We start from the raw sequence: 25013 nt of genomic DNA, 5'->3' as shown, positions 1-25013 counted from the left end.
TTTTCTCCTTCCTTCTCTCTTCTCTCACACTCTTCTCCTTGTTTCTTTCTTTTCCTTTCTCTCCTCTCTTTCTTATTCTATTACTTCTTACTCTCTCTTTATGATTGTCATTCTTTCTGTTGTCCTTTCATTTGATTAAGAAGGGTTGAGATTTGCCTCTTATGGTAGTCCTGTCATCTAGCCGTAATGTTGTTGTGTCAGAATTCCTGCGCCTGCTTATCGCCACGACAGACTAACCATCGTGCCTAGCTAGTCAGTATCGGTATTGACATCTAGTAGTAACCTTGTTGAGCTGGTCTGAGTTACCGAGCCTGTTTTACTATCACATCAGGCCAATTACCAACCAACTTAATCACTATGTTGATTCCCCCGCCTGGTCAAATTCTTCTTCCCCCCATATTTTTTCTCTCGTTCTTTCCTTCTTCTTTTGAATGTGCACGCCTACATACGTTCACTCAAAAGGCCAAGTGAGGACCCACCTATCTTATAACCTTTGTTATATATGCGTGATTACAGAAAACAAGAGAATACAAGCTAAGGGAGGTCATTCTGAACCAGTTTTATTACTGGGGGGCTTTCTTCATGATCTAAGAGGGTGCCCACTCGAGCCAGCCTAGTAAGTCCCCAACCCACCTTAAATTCCTTTCTCATCGGTTGATAATACCTGCCCTTATTCTCGAACGAGGTTCCCGAGAGAGCAAAGTCAAAGTCCCGGGTCTCCCCTGAAACATGAGACACGTGCTGCCTAGTCATCCAGATCCGGAGGGTGAGATCGAGGCACTTAACCAATTGCAACTGACTCAGGGAAGTAGTTCTGTAGGGTTGGCAATGGAGGAAGTGGCTTGAGGAACTCGACCTCAGTCTAGGGTTTAGGGAGTTTCATCTTTCGACGAGCGGCTCTTGGTGCTCGACTCCTTCTACAATTTTTGGGAATGGGTGCATGGTTAGATTCATGAGGCTTAGGGGTCAACCTTGATTGGCTAACAGCCTCCCTCTTCATGGATTTTATTTTTTTTCATCCTCGATATACCTGTCGTGGTTCGAAAGTCGAGGGTTCATCAGAGTATAAAGGCTTGGGCAGCGTGTCATCATAGGGGATCTGTGACTGAGTGACCTCACGTGTTGACAGTTCAGTGGATTGAACATGATCCTTGAGGATAGATATGATGGAGCATCCTCCTCGTACTTTCTTTGACATTATTGCTCGGAAGCCAAAACACCCATCTAAGTCATGGCCTCGTATCTGGTGATATAGGCACTAGAGGTTTTCAGTCCCCTGAGCAAGGTGCCTGAGCTGTCTTGACGGCTTCGGTGTGATGACCCAACTTGGAGCACTATGCAAAATAGGACCTGCAGAAGATCTGGTGGTAGTTCATGAAGCCGATATACTTGTTCGAATTCTTCTTGAACTTTCACCAGGTAAGATGCTTCAACTACCCCAAATGCCTTCTTGAGGCTATCGAGCTGTATCTGCCCCTTTTGAATTAAAGCCTCGATATGATCCTTAAGGATGAAGCAATCCTGAATAGGATGCCCTAAAACTGTGTGATATGCGCAGTAATTCTTATGGGTGGTAAAATCAGCATCTTCTGGCGGTTTCGCCTCAGGCACGGTGATCATCTGTTTCTTAATCAACATTTGGAGTAAAGTCGGGACCCACTCCCTGTCGAAGCTATAGACTTTCTTTTTCTATCCTCCCAATAGTCTTTTTTGTAGAGTTTCCGAGGTGGAGGGACCTTATTGTAGGACTGGGTTTTCTTACCTATCTGAGGTGTCCCCTGAGCATTTCGAGGGTTCACCCCCTTGGAGAAATCCAAAGTTTGAGGTGAGGCCTTCTTGGGGTCTGATACAGTGACAGGAGCGCTGATCACTCTTTTTTGTTAATTGCCCCGAGAATTGTTGCGACCATTATTAGAGCTTCGATTGTTTTCCCCATTTGATGATGAGGTTTGAAGCTTGCCATGATGCTAAAGGAGTCTCTCTATTCAAACTGCTTTGGAGATCAGATCCGATATAAAGGTCGGGTTTGATGCCTCAACATGCAAGGAGATTTTCGGCCGCATGTTGTGCACACATGTTTGGACTGCATCGATTTTAGGCATGAGGGTAGTTTGATATGCAGCCAGGTCTCTCCATTTTGCGATGAATTGATCAATCGACTCATCTGTGGGTCAATGTGAGAAGTTCAATAGTTTGGACTTCCCTTTTAACCTCTTAGAAATGTTTGTAAAACAATTGTTTCATTTCTTCCCAGGTCTTCACTGAGTTCGATGGGAGTCTAGCATACCACTTGAATGCTGGTCCGTCAAGAGTTTCAACAAACTAATGGAGAAGAAGCCTCTCATCAGCTACTGTTTCTTGATACACTGAATGGAAGTGGGCAATACGCTGGTGAGGGAAACTCGTGTAGTTGAAGAGCGGGAGTTTCCCCTTCTGGTAATTAGGGGGAAATGGGAGTTGGCCGACATAAGATGGATAGGGCTTCCGATACAAGGTTGTATCTTGAACGCCCAGAATCTATCTTCCTTGTAAACTGTGAGTGATGATGCATCGATGTCAGCTTGTTAGACCTGTGGAGAAAAGGAATGGTCATGCCCAAGAGGTGACTGCCTCGAGACCGGATTAGATGGATGAGGAGAATTGGCTTCCTTGTGCGATGAGTTCCCAGGAAGTCAGGTACTTTCCATTAACTCGATCTTCTCCATCATCTTACGTATCATATCTTCAAATCGATTCATGCGGTCCTCTTAATCGTCATTGGGCTCATCAACCACCATCACGTTGATTGTTTCTTCAGGAGGATTGACCTCTTGTGCGGTTGGGGCCTAGCCTACCCTCCGGATCAGGTGCGGCAAATCGGTTAGCAGGGGTTCGGCATGCCCCGACTGAGCTCGATATTTGTACACTGATCGGGTCAGGTCAAGACCGATTCGCGACGGTCTTGGAACCGCAGGGACTGCGAGGTTGGGTCGTCTCCTACGACATTAACAACCATGCAGAATTCTTTTACCTCAGGTTCTGCTGCAACCTGTAGTGGGTAAAAGGGGTTCTCGGCTAGAGAATCAGCAAGCTCTCTTGCTCTGAGTGCCTTTGGGTCTTCTTTTAGAAAAAATTGCAGGCCCTGGCCATGTTTGGTTCTCAAGCTCTGGTATACCTCATTCCAGAACCGAGACTGGGACCATGATTGTGAATGGTTTTCTTTCCTCAAACATGACGGGCCGCCTCCATGAGGTGAGGCAAGGGATGTGGGCTAGAAACAGAAGTTAGCTCTTACTTCTGTCTTGGCATGGGGAAAGATGGGGGATGGAAGACTTCATCACTCAAGGGAGCCTTGTCCCGAGCTCTTTTGTGGGCACCGAAGATAGGGCCGATTTGAAGAGGGTACCTCTAGATGGTACTCTTGGGGAAAGCCTTTGACTACTAGGTCTTGAGTGGGTTGTCAAGAGGAGAAGAGACGAATAGGAGAGGAGACATCGGCCAGTGACCTTTCAGTTGGGGCCTTGGAGGCGTCCTTGGGGGTTGCATGTGTGTGCCACTTGCAGAAGGGTTTCGGGTGACCTGAGGTTCAACCCGGGCTCTAGCAATAGGTCGAGCCTTAGAAGGCCACGGATTGCGAGCACTTGTTTGTGAGGGAATGGCCTTGTGACCATCCCTCACATATTGAACAGGCATGTCGTGGGAAAGACAACGAGGGGCTCGTCTCTCGTGTACTCAGCTAAGCGCAACTAGAGGGCTGCCCTGAGTAGTAGGATATGTATGCAGTAGGTATACTAGGCCAGGTCTGAAAAGACCCAAGCTTGGACAGTGGTCCAAGGCAGTCTGAAAGTTACCCTGAGGTGTGGCTTGAGTGGATGGACCACGAGCCTTAGTGCATTTATGGGAGGTGGCAGTCTTAGCGCCTCCTCCTTGACATGTCAAGCCTCATGCAACAGGGGTTGAATGTGGTAGAAGATGGGGGGAAGCCTTACGGCGACCCACAAGAACATTGGCAGGTGAACTGCCATGCATAGGAAGGGAAGGGATGACCTTTAGTCTGCCTTGAGTAGTGGGATAGGCTGGTGATTTGTCTGTAGCAAGGTGCATACTGTGTATGGTGGCTAGTGCGCCACCCATGCAAGATGCATTGGTGGGAGATCTATCAAGGCTAAGAGATGGGGAGTGAGGAAATTTGGGGTCCCTCCTTGCACCAATCCAAGTTAGGACCTGAGCGCACGACATAGGGTCGACACTCAAAAGGAAGGTCGGAAACGAGGTTCATTGAACCTGTTTTCGAAGCGAACTTACGAGTGTGGGGATCAGAATATCCCGACTCGGATGAAGGGGTTGACTAACCTCAAAGACATGTGTGTGTAAGTGAACATGAAATTGAAGAAAGGAAATCCAAACATGGATGATCCAACCAGTGGAGTTGCCAAGCTGGTTAGATGCCTTGATCTCGCCTTCGGGTCGGGATGACCTGATGGTGTGGTTCTTGGGTTTGAGATGGACCAGGGACCTGAGACCGCTCTCTCGTGAACCTTGTAAAGGAGACGCGAGCAAGAATACCAACTAATGAGAGAGGAATTGAATCGTTAGGCGGGACTTACCTCACCTGGGTCCATGACGCACTCGGGCTAACTTGCGTGGGCGCCATCTTAGATAACGTTGGAATTCCCCGTGGCCTGTGGCCTGTTTAGAATCATCTCGCTTGGCTTATTTCTTCTTCCCTGTAATTTTACACACACATTAGGGTACAGACAAGTGGATCAGAAGACTCCCCGTTGTCATTAGGTGAATGCACACGAGCATGTACATTCGAAAGGGAAAATGTGGAAACGATGTTATCGAGTCCGTGTCGATTGAACAGCCTTTCAGCGTCTTCTTAACAAGAGGTTCGTGACATCATTTCTTAATGAAAATTGAAAGCGAAAGATAGTGAGATGAAGAAAATGAGGAAGAGGCAAAGAAGGACAGTGAAAGAAAATAGTAGAATATAGGAACAAAGATCAGCTTGTCTTTCACTAATTTTTCAGAAAGAGAGAGGAGAAAGTATAGATAGAAAAGAGAGATGAAAGGCTAGTATGTCTTTCAACTAGTCCTTCAAAAAGAGAGTAGAGAGAAGATTCTTAAAGAGAAACGAAAGGCTAGTATGGTTTTCAACTTGTCTCTCATAATGCAAGTGATTAAAGAAAAATAAAGGGAGGAGGCTAGTTTGGCTTTCACCTAGCTCCTTCAAATAAAAAAAGAAAAAAACATTTAACATTAAAAGGGAAGAGAGAAGGAGAAAAGCGAGAAAAAGAAAGGAATGAGTAGACACAAACCGCAGCTTATGAGTGAACACAGACAATGGCTTGCTGCCGTCTGTGAATAGAGACAAACAGAGCACAGACGGTGGCTTGTTGACGTCTGTGATGAGAGAAAAGAAAGAGAGAGGCAGAGCATAGACGGTGGCTTGTTGCCGTCTATGAAGAAAGAGAAGAGAGATAGAGAACATAAGTAGTGCCTTAGCGGCCGTCTATGAAAAAGAGAGAAGACCGAATATAGACGATGGCTTAGCTGCTTTCTGTAAAGAGAGAGAAGAAAGATAGAGAACACAAGCTGCAGCTTAGCTACTGTCTGTGAAAAAGAGAGAAGAGAAAACACAGATGGTGGCTTAGCTGTCGTTTGTCAAAAGAGAGAAGAAAGAAAGGGAAAGAGCACAGATGGTGGCTTGCTGCCATCCTTGAAGAGAGAGGAGAGAGAGGGAGAAAACACAAGTAGCATGTCACGAACCTGCCCCCCTAACCCCTACTGGAGGGCGACAGAGTGCGGGATCGCGACCGGAGGTTGCGAACATCACTCAGGTTGGAGTGGCTCAACACATAAAGACACGAAATTAAAAGCAAACCATGAAAGAAAGCTAAAATAAATCCATTCACAAACAAATATCACTTCAAAAGTACAGTCGTCTTATTCATTCAATATCAAAAGTCTTTACAATTACTTTAAGGCACTACTGGCCCAAAATACACAAAATAAAGTACATATCATCATGCTGAAACAACCAAATCATACTATGACGATCTTCTGAAGACGACTTTTCAAACTTCTTAATTTCAAACTTCAACCCCCAAACTGCCACCACTTTAGCACAGAAGTCAACACTCTTCACTCTACAGTTATGTAAATAAGATGGAATGAGCTAACAGCCCAGTAAGCTTATCTACACCATTGCATACCAACTAGTATAACAGCGATAGCACTATGCAGTGTACATATATATACATTCACAAAGTACCAAGTGGAGTCCTCCAATATGCTTTCCAATATTCTCACGATATTATGAAGAAGCAGTCTAATATGCAGCACATGAGTCATAAATCATTTTACTACAAACAATACAGTAGGGGAAACATAACACAATTGCAAAATTAGCAAAGCCTACACCCGAAGTAGAGGTTCTATTGCTCAGGTTAAGCCAATCCTGCCGCTTAAAGCCTCTACCCTCATTCAGGAGACAGGACAACGACAAGTGGGTGCCTCACTTCATAATACCCTCACACACACACACACACACATCCCCAACGCACTTTGGGGATTCAATAGGCACTGCCTTACAAGGCACGGCCCTCTCCTTATGCCCTTCTGGCGAGAGTGCGTTACACTATCATTGGGTGACCCAATGCGTAGTGCCTATAAAGATCTGCGGGGCAAGACCCTCCTATTATTTACATCCTGACTCCCATCCTATCATAGGGAGTGAGGCAAAGATCGCAACTTCCAGCACCATCATTCACATAGTAGGTGCCCTTCCCATCAGGTAGCTGTCAGCACCATTATTCACATAGTAGGTGCCCATTCACACATCACATAAGCAGCACAGCACCATCATTCACATAGTAGGTACCCCTTTCTCATACCACATACGCTGCATGATACCATCATTCACACAGAAGGTATCTATTCACATATCACATAAGCAGCATGATACCATCATTCATACATTAGGTATCCATTCACATATCACATAAGCAGCATGATACCATCATTCATACAGTAAGTATCCATTCACATATCACATAAGTAGCATGATACCTTCATTCATGCAATAGGTATCCATTCACATATCACATTTGATAGTGGCACATCATATTAAGCAATATCATAATGATAGTACCATGGTAATCATGACATTATTTTATTTAATTTTTACCGCTCACTTTCCTGTCATAAAGGGCAATGACATGCGCTCACCATGAGGGTCGTAACTTTTAGACCGCTTAGAGTTTGAAGCTGATTCCAAAAAAAAATTTGTACTAAACACACCTATCCTTCAAACGGGATTGGTATGAAGACAATTAGACCTCTTTTAGCCTTTTAAAGGTTCAAAGAGGTGATGGTTTACTGGCTGCACCTTGCGGTGCACAGAGGACAGCTACATACCCCGCTTCATAGCACTATCACTCCCAAACTGTGAAGCAACTTGTGACAGTTTCAAAAGAAAAGTTTGATCCAAGACGTACATATTTCTAACAAAGTTAATTTTAAAGCATTTCGATTTCATTTGGTGGTTCAAAAATTCGTTCCAAACAAGGCGATAATTCTGGATTTTATCAAAACTACAAACAGCGACATACCTTCATAAAATGAAGTATAAATTTCAATTTAAAAAGAGTTTCAAAATAGTTCCTCCATGAAAATTTTAGCTCATTTAAAGATATTTCAAATGGTTGTGATTTGGCTGAAAATGAACTTCGTTTGGTTGGTTAAAATCAGTGACCACAGTGGCATTAATGAAAAATCCAGGAAAAACAGTCAATAGTGATGTACCTTCCCATTTTGAAATATAACTTTATTTTTATAAAGAATTTCAACCGTGGGAAGAAATGAATATTTTACTAGACTCGTATATCCTTCCAATGGCGGTATTTTGAGGCCAATCGGACCCCATTGGTCTCTTTAAAAGCCACTTCCAAACACACACATAATTCTAGAATTTCACAGTGGCATACAACATGTCTCAAGAACACATTCCATGACCTTCATTTCATGGTGAGGAACATGATAATAACCATTCTCTCACAATGCACACACATAACATACATTTCTTACATAATCTAAGAGTCATATATTCATTCTCAACATCCACCATTTTAATAGAACAAAATCCCCAAATTTGCTACATCACATATACTTCCATTGCTCATTTCACATGCATAAATCCCCATGCATCCTTATGACTACAATGCAATGGTGATGGATCCACTTACCTGATCAGTAATGGTGCCTTCTCACAAACTCTTATTACACAGATCACACCCACCCAACAATGGCTGCTCACCAATCTTTCCCAACCTTGCCTTAGAGAGAGAGAGATGAAGGAAGGATGAGTGGCGTGCGTGAGAGGGTAGCTTAAGTACTCATGAGATGAGGCAGTGGCAAAGTGGCACTAATGGTTGGGCAAGTGGCACCCAAAGCAATACAAGTGGTGAACACTCTTCATGCACGCTAGAGCCATGGGTTGTGCCTTATCCCTTCTTCAGCCGGTGATACCCACACGACGTAGCCCATCCTTCAGCTCACACGCGCACGTGGCATTACCCCCCCTTCTATCGTCGTGCCCCTTCTCTCCTTCACATCTATTACTGTGCGCTTTCACTGCGCCTATTCACCTTCACTGCTCTACCGTGCTCTCCCATCACCGTGCGCCTACCATTGCAAGACTCTCTTACGCCTACCTGCCGACTCACACTGTCGTGCGCCCCATCGCTGTGCGACTCTTCTCTCCTTCTATAACTGTGCGGCCCACACTCTACTTATCCTGCCGTGCACTCAACCGACCGGGATAGTCTGGGTCCTTACACTGCAGCTTAGTTGCCATCTGTGAAAAGATAGAAGAAAGAGAAAGAACACAGACGAAGGCTTGCTGCCGTCTGTGAAGAGAACGAAGAAAAAAATGCACAAATGGCGGCTTAGCTGCCATCTGTGACAATAGAAGACGAGAAAGTAGGGAAAAGAGAGCACACATACGGTAGCTTAGCTGCCATATGAGAAGAAAGAGAGAGAAAGTAGGGAGATAGAGAAGAGAGAGAATATAGGAATGGCAACAAGGCCCACCAAAAAGGGTACGCCCACATCATTGTCCCTGTGAGAGGAGAGAGATAGAGGGAGAAGACAAAAGTCGCAACGAATCCCACCAAAAAGGGTAGGCCCATATTGCTGCCCTTGAGAAGAGAGAGACAGAGAGAGAGGGAGGAAAGAAAGTAGAAGATGAGAGGGAAAGGACTGATGAGGAGAGAGAAAGGAAGGAAGAAGAGAGAGAAAAGAAAGAAAAGGAGAGAGAAAGGAAAGAAGGGAAAGAAGAGGAGAGGCAAGAGAAAGTTACCTTTGAGGTCCAGGGGTACCCATCCAGATTTTCTCTCTCCTCTCTCTCTCTCTCCAAACTGTGACCTAAGACTCAAGCAAAAAAAGGGGAATTTTTAATTGATGAAAGAAGACCCTTTACATGTTGGGAGTACATCCTTATACAGAATTTAGATCTAAACATGGGTGGATACCCAAATTCTAACCTAATTGATGAAAATTAACCATAAATGAATTACATAAATTCAAAGAAAATAGGGCAAAATGATGATTCTGCCCTTGCACCAACAATTCATGAAATTCCAAATCAGTCCCTGAAATGGCCATGCAATCTTCACGATCATCCGAGATCCGTTCGAGGTCCTTCTAGTCTTCATCCGGCCAAAAGACTATTCTTTTCTTGATCATCTCGAGAAGATGATCATTTTGATACCCTTTTTGAGCCATGGATCGGGCTCTCGGGCTAAGATCATGTCGTAACAAACATGCGAAAATGTGCAAACTTAGATTTAAGATTCAACCCATTTCTCAGTGTTTTTCACCGGTTTGTTCACTGTAGCATGGTGAGCATGTTTCCACGATCATTCTACAAAAAGAACGACTCGATTTGGTGCCCGGACGATCGTTTTCCAAATTAGGAAACTTTGGCTGGAGTTCAAATTTCGGTGGCCAGAATTTGCAGCAAATTTGTAATCATCGTGTGTCGAATCTGATCGTCCATCACATGCGAGGTTCAGCTCAGATGAATCCTCTGACCTCGTGCTTGTAATGGGTCAAGTTTGAGGTCGATCCGACATGCGAGCGTTGTGTTGTGGCAGTTCGATCGAGGGGACATGCTACTGAAAATTCCTTGCTACTTTTGGAAATTTTCAGTGAAATTCTCTCTTCGATTTCTTTGGGTTCGGGCCGTGTCATCTTGCGTGCCCCATATCAAATCGACCAGACCGACGAGACGAACATGCTCCCAAAATTTTGGCTCGATCCGACCCAGCATTAGGAAGATACGCCCATGTGAAGTTTGGACTTGAAGCCGAAGCACTATTTAACTGGAAAACCTGTCTGAAAGCTTCCAATTTGGATTCATGGTTTCTCGACGCCGATAATCAGACCAACTATTGCGGGTGGGCTGGTGTTCATTGCGACGATGGTGGACATGCATTTGAGATAAGCCTTTACAATTGCAGTTTGAGAATTACTCTTAATGAGTTCAACTTCTTGTCATTACCCTATTTAATCCACCTCAATCTTAGTTCGAACAATCTTGAAGGTGAGATCTCGAAGTGTATTGGCACTCTTTCGATGCTCAGTGTATTGGATTCGAGCAGCAGCATGTTTAAGGGTTTAGTGCAGTGGAGATTAGCAATCTTACAAAGTTTCAATTCATTTCTCTCACATACAACTCCCTCTCAGGACGGATCCCTTATCAGCTTCGTAAACTGAAACCGGTAAGGTTTCTGGACTTTGGAGAAAACTATCTGACTTCTCCCGACTCGACAAGATTTCTGGGCATGGAGTCTCTTACTTACCTTTCTTTAAGCGATAATTCTTTAACAGAGTTCCCAACCTTCATTTTTGGATGCAAGAATTTGGTACACATGGATTTTTCATGGAATTCAATAATTGGTTCCATTCCAGTTGAGCTCAAGAAGGTAACAAACTTGCAGGAACTCATGCTAGATGGCAACAATTTCACAGGTTCAATTCCTCATGAAATTGGCTTAATCTCAGGTCTCTAAAGCGTAAAATTGAGTAATAATTATTTTATGGGTGGATCCATCCCCGTGTCTCTTAGGCAACTTTGGGCTCTTGACAATCCACATCTCTCTAGGTGTGGGTCGAACTCTAGCATCCCATCTCATCTTGGGCTTTGCACAAACCTAAGTTACCTAGACCTTGGTGGAAATAATATAACAGGTTGTTTAGCAGCATCATTTGCTGCATTGAGTAGAATTTCTGACTTCAGTATTAAAAACAATATCTTACTGGTTCAATCCCTTCATACATTTTCATCAATTGGCCTGATTTAAGAAGTTTGGCTCTCAGAGGCAACTTATTCACAGGACCAATACCCTCATAAATAGGGAATTTAGCAAATCTTTACAAATTGGATCTTGCAAATAACCAACTCAATGGTTCACTCCCATCCTTCATTTGAAACCTCCCAAAATTTGTTTCCTTGTTTCTTCAAGGCAACCATCTCACTAGTTTTCTTCCTCCGGAATTATGGAACCTTAAAGACTTCAAAACTTTAAATCTAGGATCTAATGATGTCACGACCCCACCCCATGACCCCTACCACACCAGCAGGAGGGCGACAGAGTTCGGGACCGCGACTGGGAGTAGTGAATGCCACTCATGTGGGAGTGCGCTCAATGTTTTTTAGAAGGCGGAATCAAAGCAAACCACAAAAGAAAAGAAAAAAACCAAGCACACAGACACAAAGAACTTGACAAAGTAAATTCAACTTATAAATATATACAAGCTCCAAAATTTTATTACAATCATGTTCGGGGCATCAAAGGCCCAACATCTAAATTATAATACTTCAAATAACACAACTATAAGGTCACCGCCTACAACACCTACAATCGAAAGAATATTCCTTTGCCACACCCAAAACTTCAACCGCCAGCCACGAGTACCCAACTGCCCACTTTCAAAGATTATAGGCTATCACTCTACACAAAGAAAATCAAAGGGATGAGCTATAAAGCCCAGTAAGTGAACACATCTAGCCTATACAATGATATTCATAAACATTGCGCCAAAAATTCATGCAGATGTCATAACATGAAATTATGTGTCACAAATCTTTTAGTAATGATGGAAGAAGTGTAAATCAAATATTCGGAATATCATACATCGCATGAGATAACAGTTACCCCATCATTTTATCAAATAACAAATCAAAATTTCAGGCAAAACACACATACAGGCAATCTTAGTTCCTCCTACTCCAGAAGTAGAAGTCTTATTGATCAGGCCAATCTAATCCTGTAACTTGGAACTTCTACCCTCGCTCAAGAGGGAAGACAATGACAATGGGTGACCCATTTTGTAATGTCTTCACACACACACACACAATCCCTAGTATGCTTTAGGGCTTTCAATAGGTTGTGGCCTTGCAAGACACGACCTCTCCTTATGCCTTTCAAGTGAGAGGGAGTTACATTACCAATGGTTGACTCAAAGCGTAGTGCCCATATAAATCCAGGGGGCGTGACCCTCTTAGATATTCACAATCACATCCCAATCCCATTCCTATCATTGGGTAAGATCTTAACTGTCGGCATAACTTTATTATCATATCAAAACATATTACATTACCAACAGGTGACTCGTTGTGTAGTGCCTTATACAAAAGTCTCAGAATCTCATATCATACTACCAATGGGTGACCTATTTTGTAGTGATTCATATCATAGTCTCATCATATCAGATTCTCACCACCAATGGGTGTCCCATTGCATAATGGTTCAAATCACAGTCTAATCATATCAGAGTATGACTATACACATGCATATCTCATAAGCATTTACTCATGCCCAAGCATGTCTTATCACAATTATTCAAGAATTCATGATCATTCACTTTATCAAAGGTATGCATATCCAATAATTCATAACATAATAGAATTTTCATTATGAAGACCTCTTGAAAATTTGGCCTAACTTCCATTCCATGAAGATTTTAATCATAGTCCCAAAACCAAATTAAACATAAATTCATCTACCTTTCATTTAGAAGTGGTTTAGCCTTACTCAGAAACATATGGATCAATGAATAGTCATTCATAAAACAAGCAATGTGTATGAAGTTTTACTGCAACTGATAATATAGTAAAATATGCATGCAAACGAGGACATAATTCCCAAATCACAGAGAATTTCGATATAGTTCCAAAGAAAAATTTTAAATAGACACACCCATATTTCATTTAAAACTACTTTTAATCCATTTGGATACCATTTTATTAGTCAAACATTCAGTACAAAATGAGCAATAGTTCTGGAAATTATTGCAAATGATAACAGTGACATATCCACACATACAGAGACATAACTTCCAAATTATGAGGAATTTCAAGATATTTTCAAAACTAATTTTGAAGTGGACACGTCCATATTTTAAATAAAAGTAGTTTTAGGTCATTCAGACACCATTTGGTTAGTGAAAAATTCCTTACAAACTGAGTAATAGTCCTAGAAACTGCTGTAACTGGTAACAGTGATATATCCATATAAACAGAGACATAACTCCTCATCCATAAGGAATTTCAACATAGTTTCAAAACCAATTTTGAATTAGACACAAATATATTTCATTTTAGACTAGTTAGAAGTCATTTGGACACTATTTGACTAGCTAACAGTCTGATACAAATTAAGCAATAGTTCTGGAAATTCACTGCAACCTATAACAGTGACATATCTATGCAAATAGGGGCATATTTCTCAAACCATTAGGAATTTAAACATGTTTCCGAAAGAAACTTTGAATTAGACACCCATGTTTTAAATAAAAGTAGTTTGAGGTTATTTTGATATCATATGATCAGTCAAAAGTTCGTTACAAAAACATGCAAGGTCCCTGGACATTCATAGCAAGGTTTTTGGCACATCTTATAAAATGATCAATAACTTTCAAATTAAATTAGATATTAACAAAATACCTATGTCATCTTAATTTAGACATACAAGGGTACTCTTCCATAGATTTTCATGACCAATAGAATTATTTTCAGTCCTAAATTCATCATGCCAATAAAATCCAAAGTTTTGTAAAAACAGTGCACAAACACCCACCATTTCACTAGCATGCAGCCATATTCCTATCAAAATCACACTTATACTCTGCTTAATTTTGCATGATTTAATAAAACTATGGAAACATGAGTGTGAGGTCCACTTACCTGTGCTCAAATATATCCCAAAATCCCCTACATAGGTCACTTCCAAGCTCCTCAATAATGGTCCCAAGGGGTGAAAGCTTGAAGTGTTGAGAACCGGTTCTCAAGGATGAGTGAATGAACAAAGCTTGGGGGAGGAGAGAGGGCGCTTAAATATGCCAAGAGTGGGAGTTGGCAATTCGAATTTGCCAAGTGGCATTCACATCCTCATGCAAAGGGACAAGTGGCACGCATGTGAGTATGCAATAGATAAATGGCACTCCAGTGGTAGGCATGGGCTCGATGGGGTCGCACATGGCGGCCTCTCTTCTCTCTTCTCACACGCATGGTGCCCTTCTCTCTCTTCTCACACGCATGGTGCCCTTCTCTCTCTTCTCACACGCACGACGGCCTCTCTCCATGCACACACGGTGGCCTTCTCTCTCTTTTCACACACACAACAACCTCTCTCCTTGCATGCATGGCAGCCTTCTCTCTCTTCTCGCATGCAAGATGGCCTTTCTCCTTTCGTGCACGGCGGCCTTCTCTCTCTTCTCGCACGTACGGCAGCCTCTCTCCTTGCACGCACGGTGGCCTTCTCTCTCTTCTCGCACGTATGGCAGTCTCTCTCCTTGCATGCACGGCAACCTTCTCTCTCTTCTCTTACTGCCGCGAGCGTGTCTCTAAGCCCGGTAAATCTAGGTCGTTACAAATGAATTTCAAAGGACATTACTCCCTAGGCCTCACTCTCAAGATCATAAACTTCTCCACATAAGCAACAGCTTTTCTGGAAATTCCCCAGTTGATTTGTACCAAAACAATAAACACCCAAATGTCTATTCCTCCAATGTTTTGCCAAATCAGATCTGCAATAAGTCAAAGAGCCTACAAAATTGTGTGAGCATGGCTACATCCCTAGTGGAAATGACTTATTTGAAATTTCGGAAGCTAGAATTCTACGTCTCAAGGACAACCGACTTTCAGGTTCCATTCCATGAAACATTGGGCAACTCATGCAGAATCTGAGATGGTTTCATGTCTATGATAATTGTGTTACGGGATTGATTCCCAACTCCGTAGAAGAGATGGTAAATTTGAGTGGTCTTGTACATTCAAGAAATAAACTGTTGGGTCCTATTCCTGCTACCTTCCTAATTGATCGGCATTTCTTGAACCTTAGTCACAATGCATTATCAGGTGAGATTCCATTGTCATTGAGAAGTTTTTCAAAATTCAAGGTTATTGATCTCAGTGAGAACAAGTTGTCAGGGAGCATTCCATCTTGGATTCGCAAACGCATCAAGGCACTTCGTGCTTTCTCATAAGATCTAATATGTTCAGAGGAACTATTCCTCAGGGGATATCACACATATATTCACTTCAAGTTCTAGATCTAGCATTCAATAATCTATCAGGCACCATCCCAACTATTTTGAACAACTTAACAGTAATGATCAGGTCCAAGACACCAGAGGATTACAGAGTGGACTTGGATATATCTACAGGTGGTATTGAAGAACGTTATTTTTTCCCTATCGGTATATTTGTAAATGGGAAATTTTGAGCATATCAACGGAAATATTCTCCTGAGAATATTCTCCTGAGACAATGATCGACTTTTCAAGCAATAACTTATCAGGAAGGATTCCAGAATAATTGACAAACCATCTCAGCGGGAAGATTCCAGACAAGATTCAAAAGATGGGGGGGGAGTTTGCAATACCTTGATTTATCAAACAATATGCTTTCTAGTAAAATTCCTCGAGGCATGCCACCTATATCATTCTTAAGCCTTTTGAACTTGTCCTTCAATAATTTATCAGGCCCAATTCCTTATAGTGGCCAAATGATTGCTCCATCATAATACGGGAACCCACATCTTCGTGGTCCTCCTCTTTTGGAGAAGTGCACTAGCAACGAGTCAGACCCAAATTCAAGCAATAGCAGGGATATGAGAGACGGAACATTAGAGAATCCATGGTTTTGGATGAGTATTGATATGGGCTTTGGTATTGGATTCAATGGGGTTTTTTCAGTGATTTTTGTTTGAAGGCAATGGTCATATTCCGTTCTTGAGTTCATGGATTGAAATTTTGATTACGAGATTCCAAACTCTAATTTACAATTGTATGGGTAGGTGGTATTAGGTGGAAGGGATGGAGAGGGGGGGATGGGATTGATTTATTTAAATCATGGTTTTTGAGAGAGAGAAACAATTGTTTAAATTTTGGGTTGAGAGAGAGTTATTCAAATCATTGTTAAGCATAGAATTAGATTTGAATGGATCAAACCGACCCAGCTCGGTCTACTAGGCATTGGATAAACTGGGTTAGGGTTCCTAATTTTGTTCTAGAAGTTGACATGCACACACGCACGTCAAATCTAAAGAGAGAAAATTCAGTGCAGTACAGAAAAATATTAAAATCAAATTAGATATTATTAGTCCATTATGTTAAACCTTAGGGAAAACCCTACCAATTTCAGTTCTATATAGTCAAACCCTAATTTTCATTGACAAATTAAGGCCTAGGATATAAATTCGGTAGGCACTCTCTCAGAAAAGGAAAAAGTTTATATAGAGCCTAGGCTCTAAACAATCAAATTGGAGCCTACCTCCAAACTTTCATTAGAAGATGTTGTTTTGATGCCCACATATCATCAAATTGATCATCTCAACATCAAGATGCAAGGACATGAGAAAAAAATGAATTTCAAGCTTTGGAAATAGTGCATCTTGTAATGCATATTTGGACCGTCAATTTTCAAGATTTTCAAGTTTTCATAGATCTACTCGATCTACACTATTTTTTAAGCTTTAAATTTTATAATTAAAGTTAATAATATATTTTAAGGCTGCCACAAAGATTTTCAATATTGAAACCACTTTTCTCGACGCTATTTGAAGGTGGGCTCTAATTTGATTGTTTAGATCCTTGGCTGTATACAAACCGCACCCAAAAAGAAAAAGCAATAAAAGCACGGACTAAACAACGCGCGACTAGATACGAGAACCAACTCTGAGTCTTCGGGGTGTCAGGTTGATCAGCTCGGCTAGGTAAGTTATTTATTGATTTTATTTTATTTATTTAATTTGATTTAGTTTATTTTCAATTTTAGGGTTTTTTGGTAGGATTTTGAGTGATCTTAAGCTGGATCTATTGGCAATTCTTAAAGATACCTAGTTTTTTGAGACCGGGTTTCTTTTATAATTGTAATTTGAGAAACCCTAATAATCTTCATCAATCATTAATTTTAACTTGTTTAAAGAAAAAATTGAGGGATGTTTCATTTAAGATCTAGTGGGATTGTGCTGCGAAGAATTATTTATTTTTTAGATTAATCAATTATGCTTGAATATAATGGTGCGGTTTGTATAGCACCCAGGCTCTAAATATTCAAAGTAAAGCACAAGCACCTTCACATAGTGTCGAGAAATGTGGTTTTAATACTGAAAATCTTTGTAATAGCTTCAAAATATAGCGTTTTGTTTGGGCACTTAGATACCCTTATCCTATAGTGTAGTAACTTTTTTGTCTAGGGGTATTTTAATTGAGAAAAACGTTTATATAAGGATGCAACCTTATAATGTAGAACTACTGATGCACCTCAAAAATCCTTCGAAAAAGGTAGTTTTAACATTGAAAAACCATTTGATTGATCATCTCGACATCGAGATGTATGACCATGAAAAATAAAAAGATTTCAAGTCTTAGAAATAGTGCATTTTACAACATTTTATCTACACCGTCCATTTTCAAGATTTTCATATATTTATAGATCTACATGATTTTAACCATTTTTAAAATTTAGAATTTTATAATTATATATAAAAATAGATTTTGAGATAATCCTAAGAATATTTTACATCAAAGTTATATAACCATGATAAATTTGAAGGTGCACCTTACCTCTACAGCTACGGATGTATCCATATGCCAACTACACCCTTTAAGTAATTAGTCAAGGGTAAAGTAGAAATTCCTATTAGAAACAAAAACATTTATTAACAATAGTGGACAATGACATCACCGACATGGTGCATGACATCATCATTATTATTTTTAACTACTAATAGAATGCCACTATTTTTTTTATAAAAACATCTATTCTAACCTTCTAAATGATAAAAAATGCCTCTACTTCAAATTTTTGTATTACAATTCAAGGGTATTTAAGTGTTCAAAAATATTGAGGACCTTAAGGGTATATAACACAAGTGGTGTAGCCTAACGAAACCCTAAAATATATCTTCATCTCTAATAATAAAACTTAAAGCTTCAAAATAGTGTAGGTTGAGCAGATCTATGAGATCTTGAAGATTGACAGTTAAAAAATGTGTTACAAGATGCACTGTTTCTAAAACCTAAAATCCTTTTTTTTTTTTTTTTTCGTTTCCATACATCTTGAAGTAAAGATGATCAATTTGAAGATATTTGGGTATCAAAACAAACCTCTTCTAGTGAAATTTTTGAGGTGGGCTCTAATTAGATTGTTTAGATCCTCAACTCTATATAAGCTCTTTCCTATATTATAAAGTAAACTAAAATCCATCTAGTTTAGTGGGATTGTTTATGTTAATTAAAAATATTTTCTCAAATCCATTTTTATATTCATTAATTATTTAAACTTTAAGACAATAAACATTTAAAAATTTTCAAATTAAAAATTAAGAGGGTATTACTATTCCGTTGTTTAAGGGACTATTGATTCATCTAAACTATCAAAAAAAAAACAGAAGGCAAAAGACAAAAAACAAAAAGATGACTAGTATTATTCTTAAGGCAAGTCCACGGAGAATAAATTATTAAAATTAAATTTGTGTTATTAATTTTAACAAAAGATAATAACTTAAAATCAAAAAATGAATGGAGGTATCATAATCCAATTTTGTAAAACGAAATTTCTATTTCTGTTCAATTTAAGGAGTCAGGATGCAAAAAATATTATCCTAGAAATTACAAAGGGTTGTGGTTTGTATAAGGTTGTACCCTTAAACAATCCAATTAAGGTGCACTTCCAAAATTTATTATAATGTGTAATTTTACTGTAACTAATTTTTAGGATTATCTCAAAATTTATTTTCACATCTAATTATTAAATTTTAAACTACAAAATTGGTTAAACTCAAGTAGATCTATAAACTTATGAAAATCTTGAAAATGGATGGTCTAGATAATATGTTGCAAAATGTATTATTCTTTGGACTCAATTTTTTTTTTTTTTCATATTCATACATCTCAATGTCGATATGATCAATTCGAGGGTTTTTCAACATTGAAACAATCTTTTCCGATGAATTTTTGAGGTACATCTTTATTCTACATTTTAAGGTTGCGACCTTATATAAACTTTTTCCATTACAAAGGTGGAGGTGGGCACATATATGTTTCTTTAAGTTTTTTAAATTCTCGGATTTTGTGACTCACCTCAAGCCTTCCAATTTGACATCTAATGAGTGGGAATGATTGTGACTTTTATATACAAAAAATAAGTCATCTATATACAAAAATTAAATGATTGCTTTGTAGACAATCCCATTAAAAGTAAACAAAGAGAAATAAGTAAATTTATTTTTTGTCCGCTTTTTACCTTTTTTGGAAACATGGTTTTGAAAAAGGGATTGCCTACAAAGATAACAGTTATCTTTTATACATTAGAGGCCACAATCATTGGTATCTCTTAAATTTCAAAATGAGTTATTGTAAGAGTGTTATTCAATAAACACAAAAGTCCAGAAAAAAAAGAAAAATTTATCAGACTTTGTCACTCATTCCAAGTCATTTAATTTGACATCTAATAAGTGAAAATAATTGTGACTTCTATGTACAAAAGATAAATAGTCCCTTTGTTTAAAAGGAATAGTATTTAAAGAATTCACTGAACCCAGACCCAGTCGTGTAATTCAGCCTCGGCCTATGGTTGAACCACGTTCCAGGGGGCCAACTCGCCCCGCTTGAAATTATTTTGGTGGCCCACTCACGACTTCCCCAAATCTACATCCATAAAGACTTCTACACTCGCCCAATTTCACGCTCTATGTATTTTATTAGAGGAGGCAAATAATCGATAATTTAATAATAAGGAGGATAAATTTGGTATAGATGGAGAAACTTGTCTCAATAATAACATATATGAAATTTTTGGGTAATATCTCTTGTTATTAGACAAATATTATGATATTTGCATTTTACATTTATGCTAACCTTTTGTGGTTTTTTATCTTTCACTGATTACCTTGAACTAGAAACTAGTTCTGAATTAGTTTTTTTTTTTTTTAGAAAAATTTAAGCTTGTATCCTCCACAATTTCTATTATTAAAAAATTCACAGCTCACCGCACCCCCTAGCTAAAAAAAAAGAAATTGTTTTTTTTACAGGCACACGTTTTTTCTGCATTTTATTATTTTCCAATTTGTTAGTACTTCGGATATTTGAGATCCTAAGTCACAAAATGATTTTATGACTTTCGATTTTGAAAATCCAAAGTGAGGATTTTGTCTCAAACTTTATTTCTTTTTCCAATTTTCCAACTCCTAGAATCTTCGAGACCCAAAGTCACGACTTTCATATATATATATATATATATATATATATATATATATATATATATATATATATATATATATATATATATATATATATGTGGGATATGACTCCATATTTTCAAACTTTGAAGCTATAGGTGACTTTGGTAATGAAGATCCAAGGTAGTGGCAGAAATGGGGTATGATCCAAAGTCATAAAATGAGTAATAGTCGTGAACCATTTTAGAATTTCAAATTGCAAATCGACTGACTTGTTTCCTCTCTCTCTCCCTCTCTCTCGATAACCTTCTAGGAATTTCAAGTTCCGAACTTGTTTAAGAAACATCTCGTTTCAAAACTTGGAGTTTCAGAATGGGTATTGAAAGAAAGATAAACAATGTAAAAAAAGGGGTAACAATAAAATATGAAATATTAGAGATAGTTATTTTTATGTTTATACGATAGGCATTGGGGTCCAAATTCTTTAGAGCTAGGCCAGTGCCCAGCCAGGACCCAATTTAGTTTCACAAGCGAAGCCCAAGCCCAGCTCGAATTCCATGGCTGAAACGAGCCCGGCCCAGCCCAACCAAGGTACTATGTAGAGTAAAACACTGAAGTGCCGAGCAAATGGAGTAAGAGGTGGGGAATTGAGGTTCTTGGCAAAGGGCACCTAAAACATAGAATCAAAATGTGTGTATGAATTCGAAGTGGGCCTGATATTGTATGATACATGTATCATGTCATCTACACCATTCATTCTCACAATAGATGCTGGAGATTCCATTTGAGTGGACTATTGTATCCTTGAGTCAAAGAGCAGCTCATCTAAGCTTAGTGACCACGTTTAGACCACTACGATTAGATATCCAAACTGCATCAATCATACAAACTGCACCAAACCATGGTGGACCCATGTCCCATTCTGCCTAGTCATGACGATTACTGTTGCTCAGAAAATTGAAATCAAATTTTTTTTTGATATTTTAACGATTACTGCCTATGACGATTTTTTTTTTTTTTAGTATTTTTCATTCAACGGAAGTTTCTAGGACCAAGATTGTGAGACAGACTTAGGAATTCATGCACATAAAAAGTACCAACCATTACACTCCCCTAACATACCCAAACTTTTATATTGCAGATAAGGGCACAACCATTATAATAGGAGTGTTGTATAGCGTACTCTCGAGGGAGCATACAATATGATTACTCTCTCGTGTATAAGACTTGTTGGGGGAGGATTTCTTAGGTATAAAATTTAGGGAATCACTTTATAATAAGCGAATTGGTATTTTTTAATTAAAAAATAGATTTTGAGCTACTAAACACTTAGATTGACTATCCAACAATTAAATGGCGTTTGTTTAATCTTAGGACAATTTTTTTTCAAGCATCCACAAAGTGCAGTTTCATTCCCTGTTTTTCTTTCCTGGGTAAGACACTAGGTTGATAAAGTTATATCTTCAAAATTTAGGGTCCTAAACATAATTCGAATAGGGTATGACTTGAGCGAATTAGATATGCTCCTGCAGGCGCATATAATGTTTTGCTTTGAATGTGACACCTTTTGCTGCCTAAAAGGGGTGGAAATGGCAACATGGGAAGCATGATTCAAACGCGACCCTTGGGAATATATTATCTAAACATATCATAAACTTGAATAAAATATTTTACATACAATTAATCAATTAATCTTAGTAAAAAGAGATCCACTAAATTTTAGTATATGTACTTATATTCCCAAAACGCTTTGTAATTATTGGGAATTCCAATGATTAGCCCCGTCTTCTCAAATAGGAATTTCCAAGTAAGAGCCTAGGTCTTTCCATGTACTTATTTATTCATGTTTTTGGTAGGATACTTGAGTCCTCATCGGTTCATTTGTGATCCCGCCGCAGGTGAAAATGTAAAGTTGTTCCCAAATGGGATTTGTTTAACCCCAAAATCTTTCAAAGTTATTTTTATTTATGAGAAAGGTTTCTATGTTTCTTCTACAGCGTGGAAGTTTTATCCTTTCCCTACCATCTAGACATCCAATTTTAATGAAGAGAGTCACTCACCGTTTGATCTTAGATCCAACTTCTCAAGTATTTTATTTTTAGTTTTTTTTATACAAATTGTATGAATATGAAATTTGGTACATTCCATCTTCTCATTGGGGCGCACCTATAAAAATTATTAAAAATAATTTTTTGATAAAATATAATGATCAAAATACCCCTTGAAATATTCAGGGGTATTTTGGTTATTTTATTTTATTGAAAATATTTTTTTATATATTTTTTGCTAGTGCGAGTTTAATAGAGGAATAGACGTTTAAAATTTGGTGTCAAAATAGTTTATAGAAAAAAAAATTAAAAATAAAATAGTGTAGAAACATGACATTGTGATTGGGGCAATCTTAGACCTCCATTCAGAATGAACGGTTGGATAAGGGGGAGGATAGAACTTCTATGTTGTAGGGGAAGTATAAAAAGCTTGCCCTTTATTTATATCAAGGAATCAATTTTAAAAGATTATTCTAAGTTTTTTTTTTTTGAGCTCCATCATTGCTGGTCTGAAGCCTGGATGAGAAAGGACAACTGTTGTATTAGAATAGCAGCCACCAAAAAGGTTTTGCCACATTCTTATTATGAATAGCCCACCAAATAGTTGAAATAAGGCTTGCATAATGATAATAATTCTAAATTCTTGCTCTATCCATAATAGTTTTGTCAATTTCCAGTCTAAATGTGTTTGTAGCTCAAAATTGCCCTCAAAGATCATCCTTAGATTGACTCTAGACTATACATTTGCTGAGTAATTTGTTAAGAAAATTGCTAAAAACCCCCAAATATGAACTTTCTAGGCACTTTACCCTGCCTAACTTTTTGTAACATATTTTTTCCCAAAAGCAACTTTTTAGCTAATACCCCCCAATACAAAAAGTTCATTTTTTTTTATAAAAATATCCTTCCCGTACAGTACAAATTATTTTTGGATCCCAATAAAAGGAAACGCGGGACCGCCACTTTAAAACGTCGAACCCTCCCTTCAAAATGTCGTACCGCCACTTCAAAACACCGGACCGTCCCTTCAAAATGCCGGACCGCTATTTCAAACGCCAGACTTCCCATTTCTCCAATACCATAATCCCGAGACCGTCACAATGAAACGTCGGACCGTCCATTCCAGCAAAAATAATCGCCGGACCGGCTCTTCTAAAAGTCGGAATGCCCTCTCCAACGAAAATGATTTGTTATGTAAGGCAAGGGTATTTTCGCTAAAAAAAGTGAACTTTTTGTATTGGGGTATTAGCTAAACCAATTGATTTTGGGGAAAAATATGTTAGGAAAAATTAGGCTGGGTAAGGTGCCTAGAAAGTCCATATTTAGGGGTTTTAAGTAATTTTCCATAATTTATTCTAGTTTTATATAATTAAACTAAGATTTCTAGAACTCAAATCAATGTTTCTTTTTTTGTTATTTTAAATATGAAAGATTGTTAGAACTCAAATCAAATTATCTTTCATGATATTTCTCTGGATACAAAATTCTTGTGTGTTTTACAGTGCTAGAACATGTGTTGTAGGTGGTCCGGCATGGCCTCACCTCTTATTGAAATTTGACATTAGAGAGAGAGAGAAATTAGCAAGCCAAGCCGAGCCAATCATACGTGACCAAGCGTTACCCAGACCGACCAAAAGCCCCTCTAGACCACCAATTAATAAATGACAAAACCCTGGAAAAATATAAGAACCAAATGGAATAGACTTATCCTCAGTTACTTGTGAGAGACCAACCAGTCCTCATGGTTCTAGAAAATGCTACAGGTAGAAAGATTATATGTTCCTGCAAGATCATATTATGCATTCATTCTCTCGAGTAAAATACCATCTGGGAGCATTCCCAAGACCTAAGTATTGTAGATGTAATCCTATCAATGATCTATCTTAAAATTAAAACAAGAATCATGCACTATATATGCACTTAAATGACCCTAGATAGGGTTTAGCCCAAGGCATAACTATACAAAATTCTTCCGCGGGAGCGTAGAATCTTTTGACAAATGTATTCCGAAACAATAAAAATTGAACATCGAGTTACAAAATAGCTCTAATTCGGCATGAGATTATTTTATTTTATTTTATTTTTCTAGTGCTTACATATCGTGTATAACTTTTTTTGTTATTTTTTTTTTTAAGTTGATCGCTAGGTTCAGAACCCTAATTCATTATCTAGTCCAATATCAAGTCAATTTTTTTCCAGATTTTTTAGGCCTTGGCACTATCTTTGGCATAAA

The 25013-nt window shown here is 38.9% G+C and overlaps 1 long non-coding RNA gene across 1 annotated transcript; it reads right to left on the bottom strand.

Annotated features, from left to right (window-relative positions):
• Positions 1–11767: 11767 nt before the first annotated feature.
• Positions 11768–15697, bottom strand: LOC148783176 (uncharacterized). The gene is made up of 2 exons (XR_016050379.1): positions 14234–15697; positions 11768–11999 (listed from the first exon to the last, which is right to left on the bottom strand). It is a non-coding gene; the product is annotated as an uncharacterized LOC148783176 (long non-coding RNA).
• Positions 15698–25013: the final 9316 nt, after the last annotated feature.

The sequence above is a fragment of the Amborella trichopoda genome, chromosome 2, assembly GCF_054954075.1.
Source record: "Amborella trichopoda isolate Santa Cruz 75 chromosome 2, AtrichopodaSantaCruz75HAP2 v2.0, whole genome shotgun sequence".
Taxonomy (NCBI): Eukaryota; Viridiplantae; Streptophyta; class Magnoliopsida; order Amborellales; family Amborellaceae; genus Amborella; species Amborella trichopoda.
The sequence above is the reverse complement of the archived record's forward strand: the minus strand, read 5'-3'. Positions and strand labels throughout refer to the sequence as shown.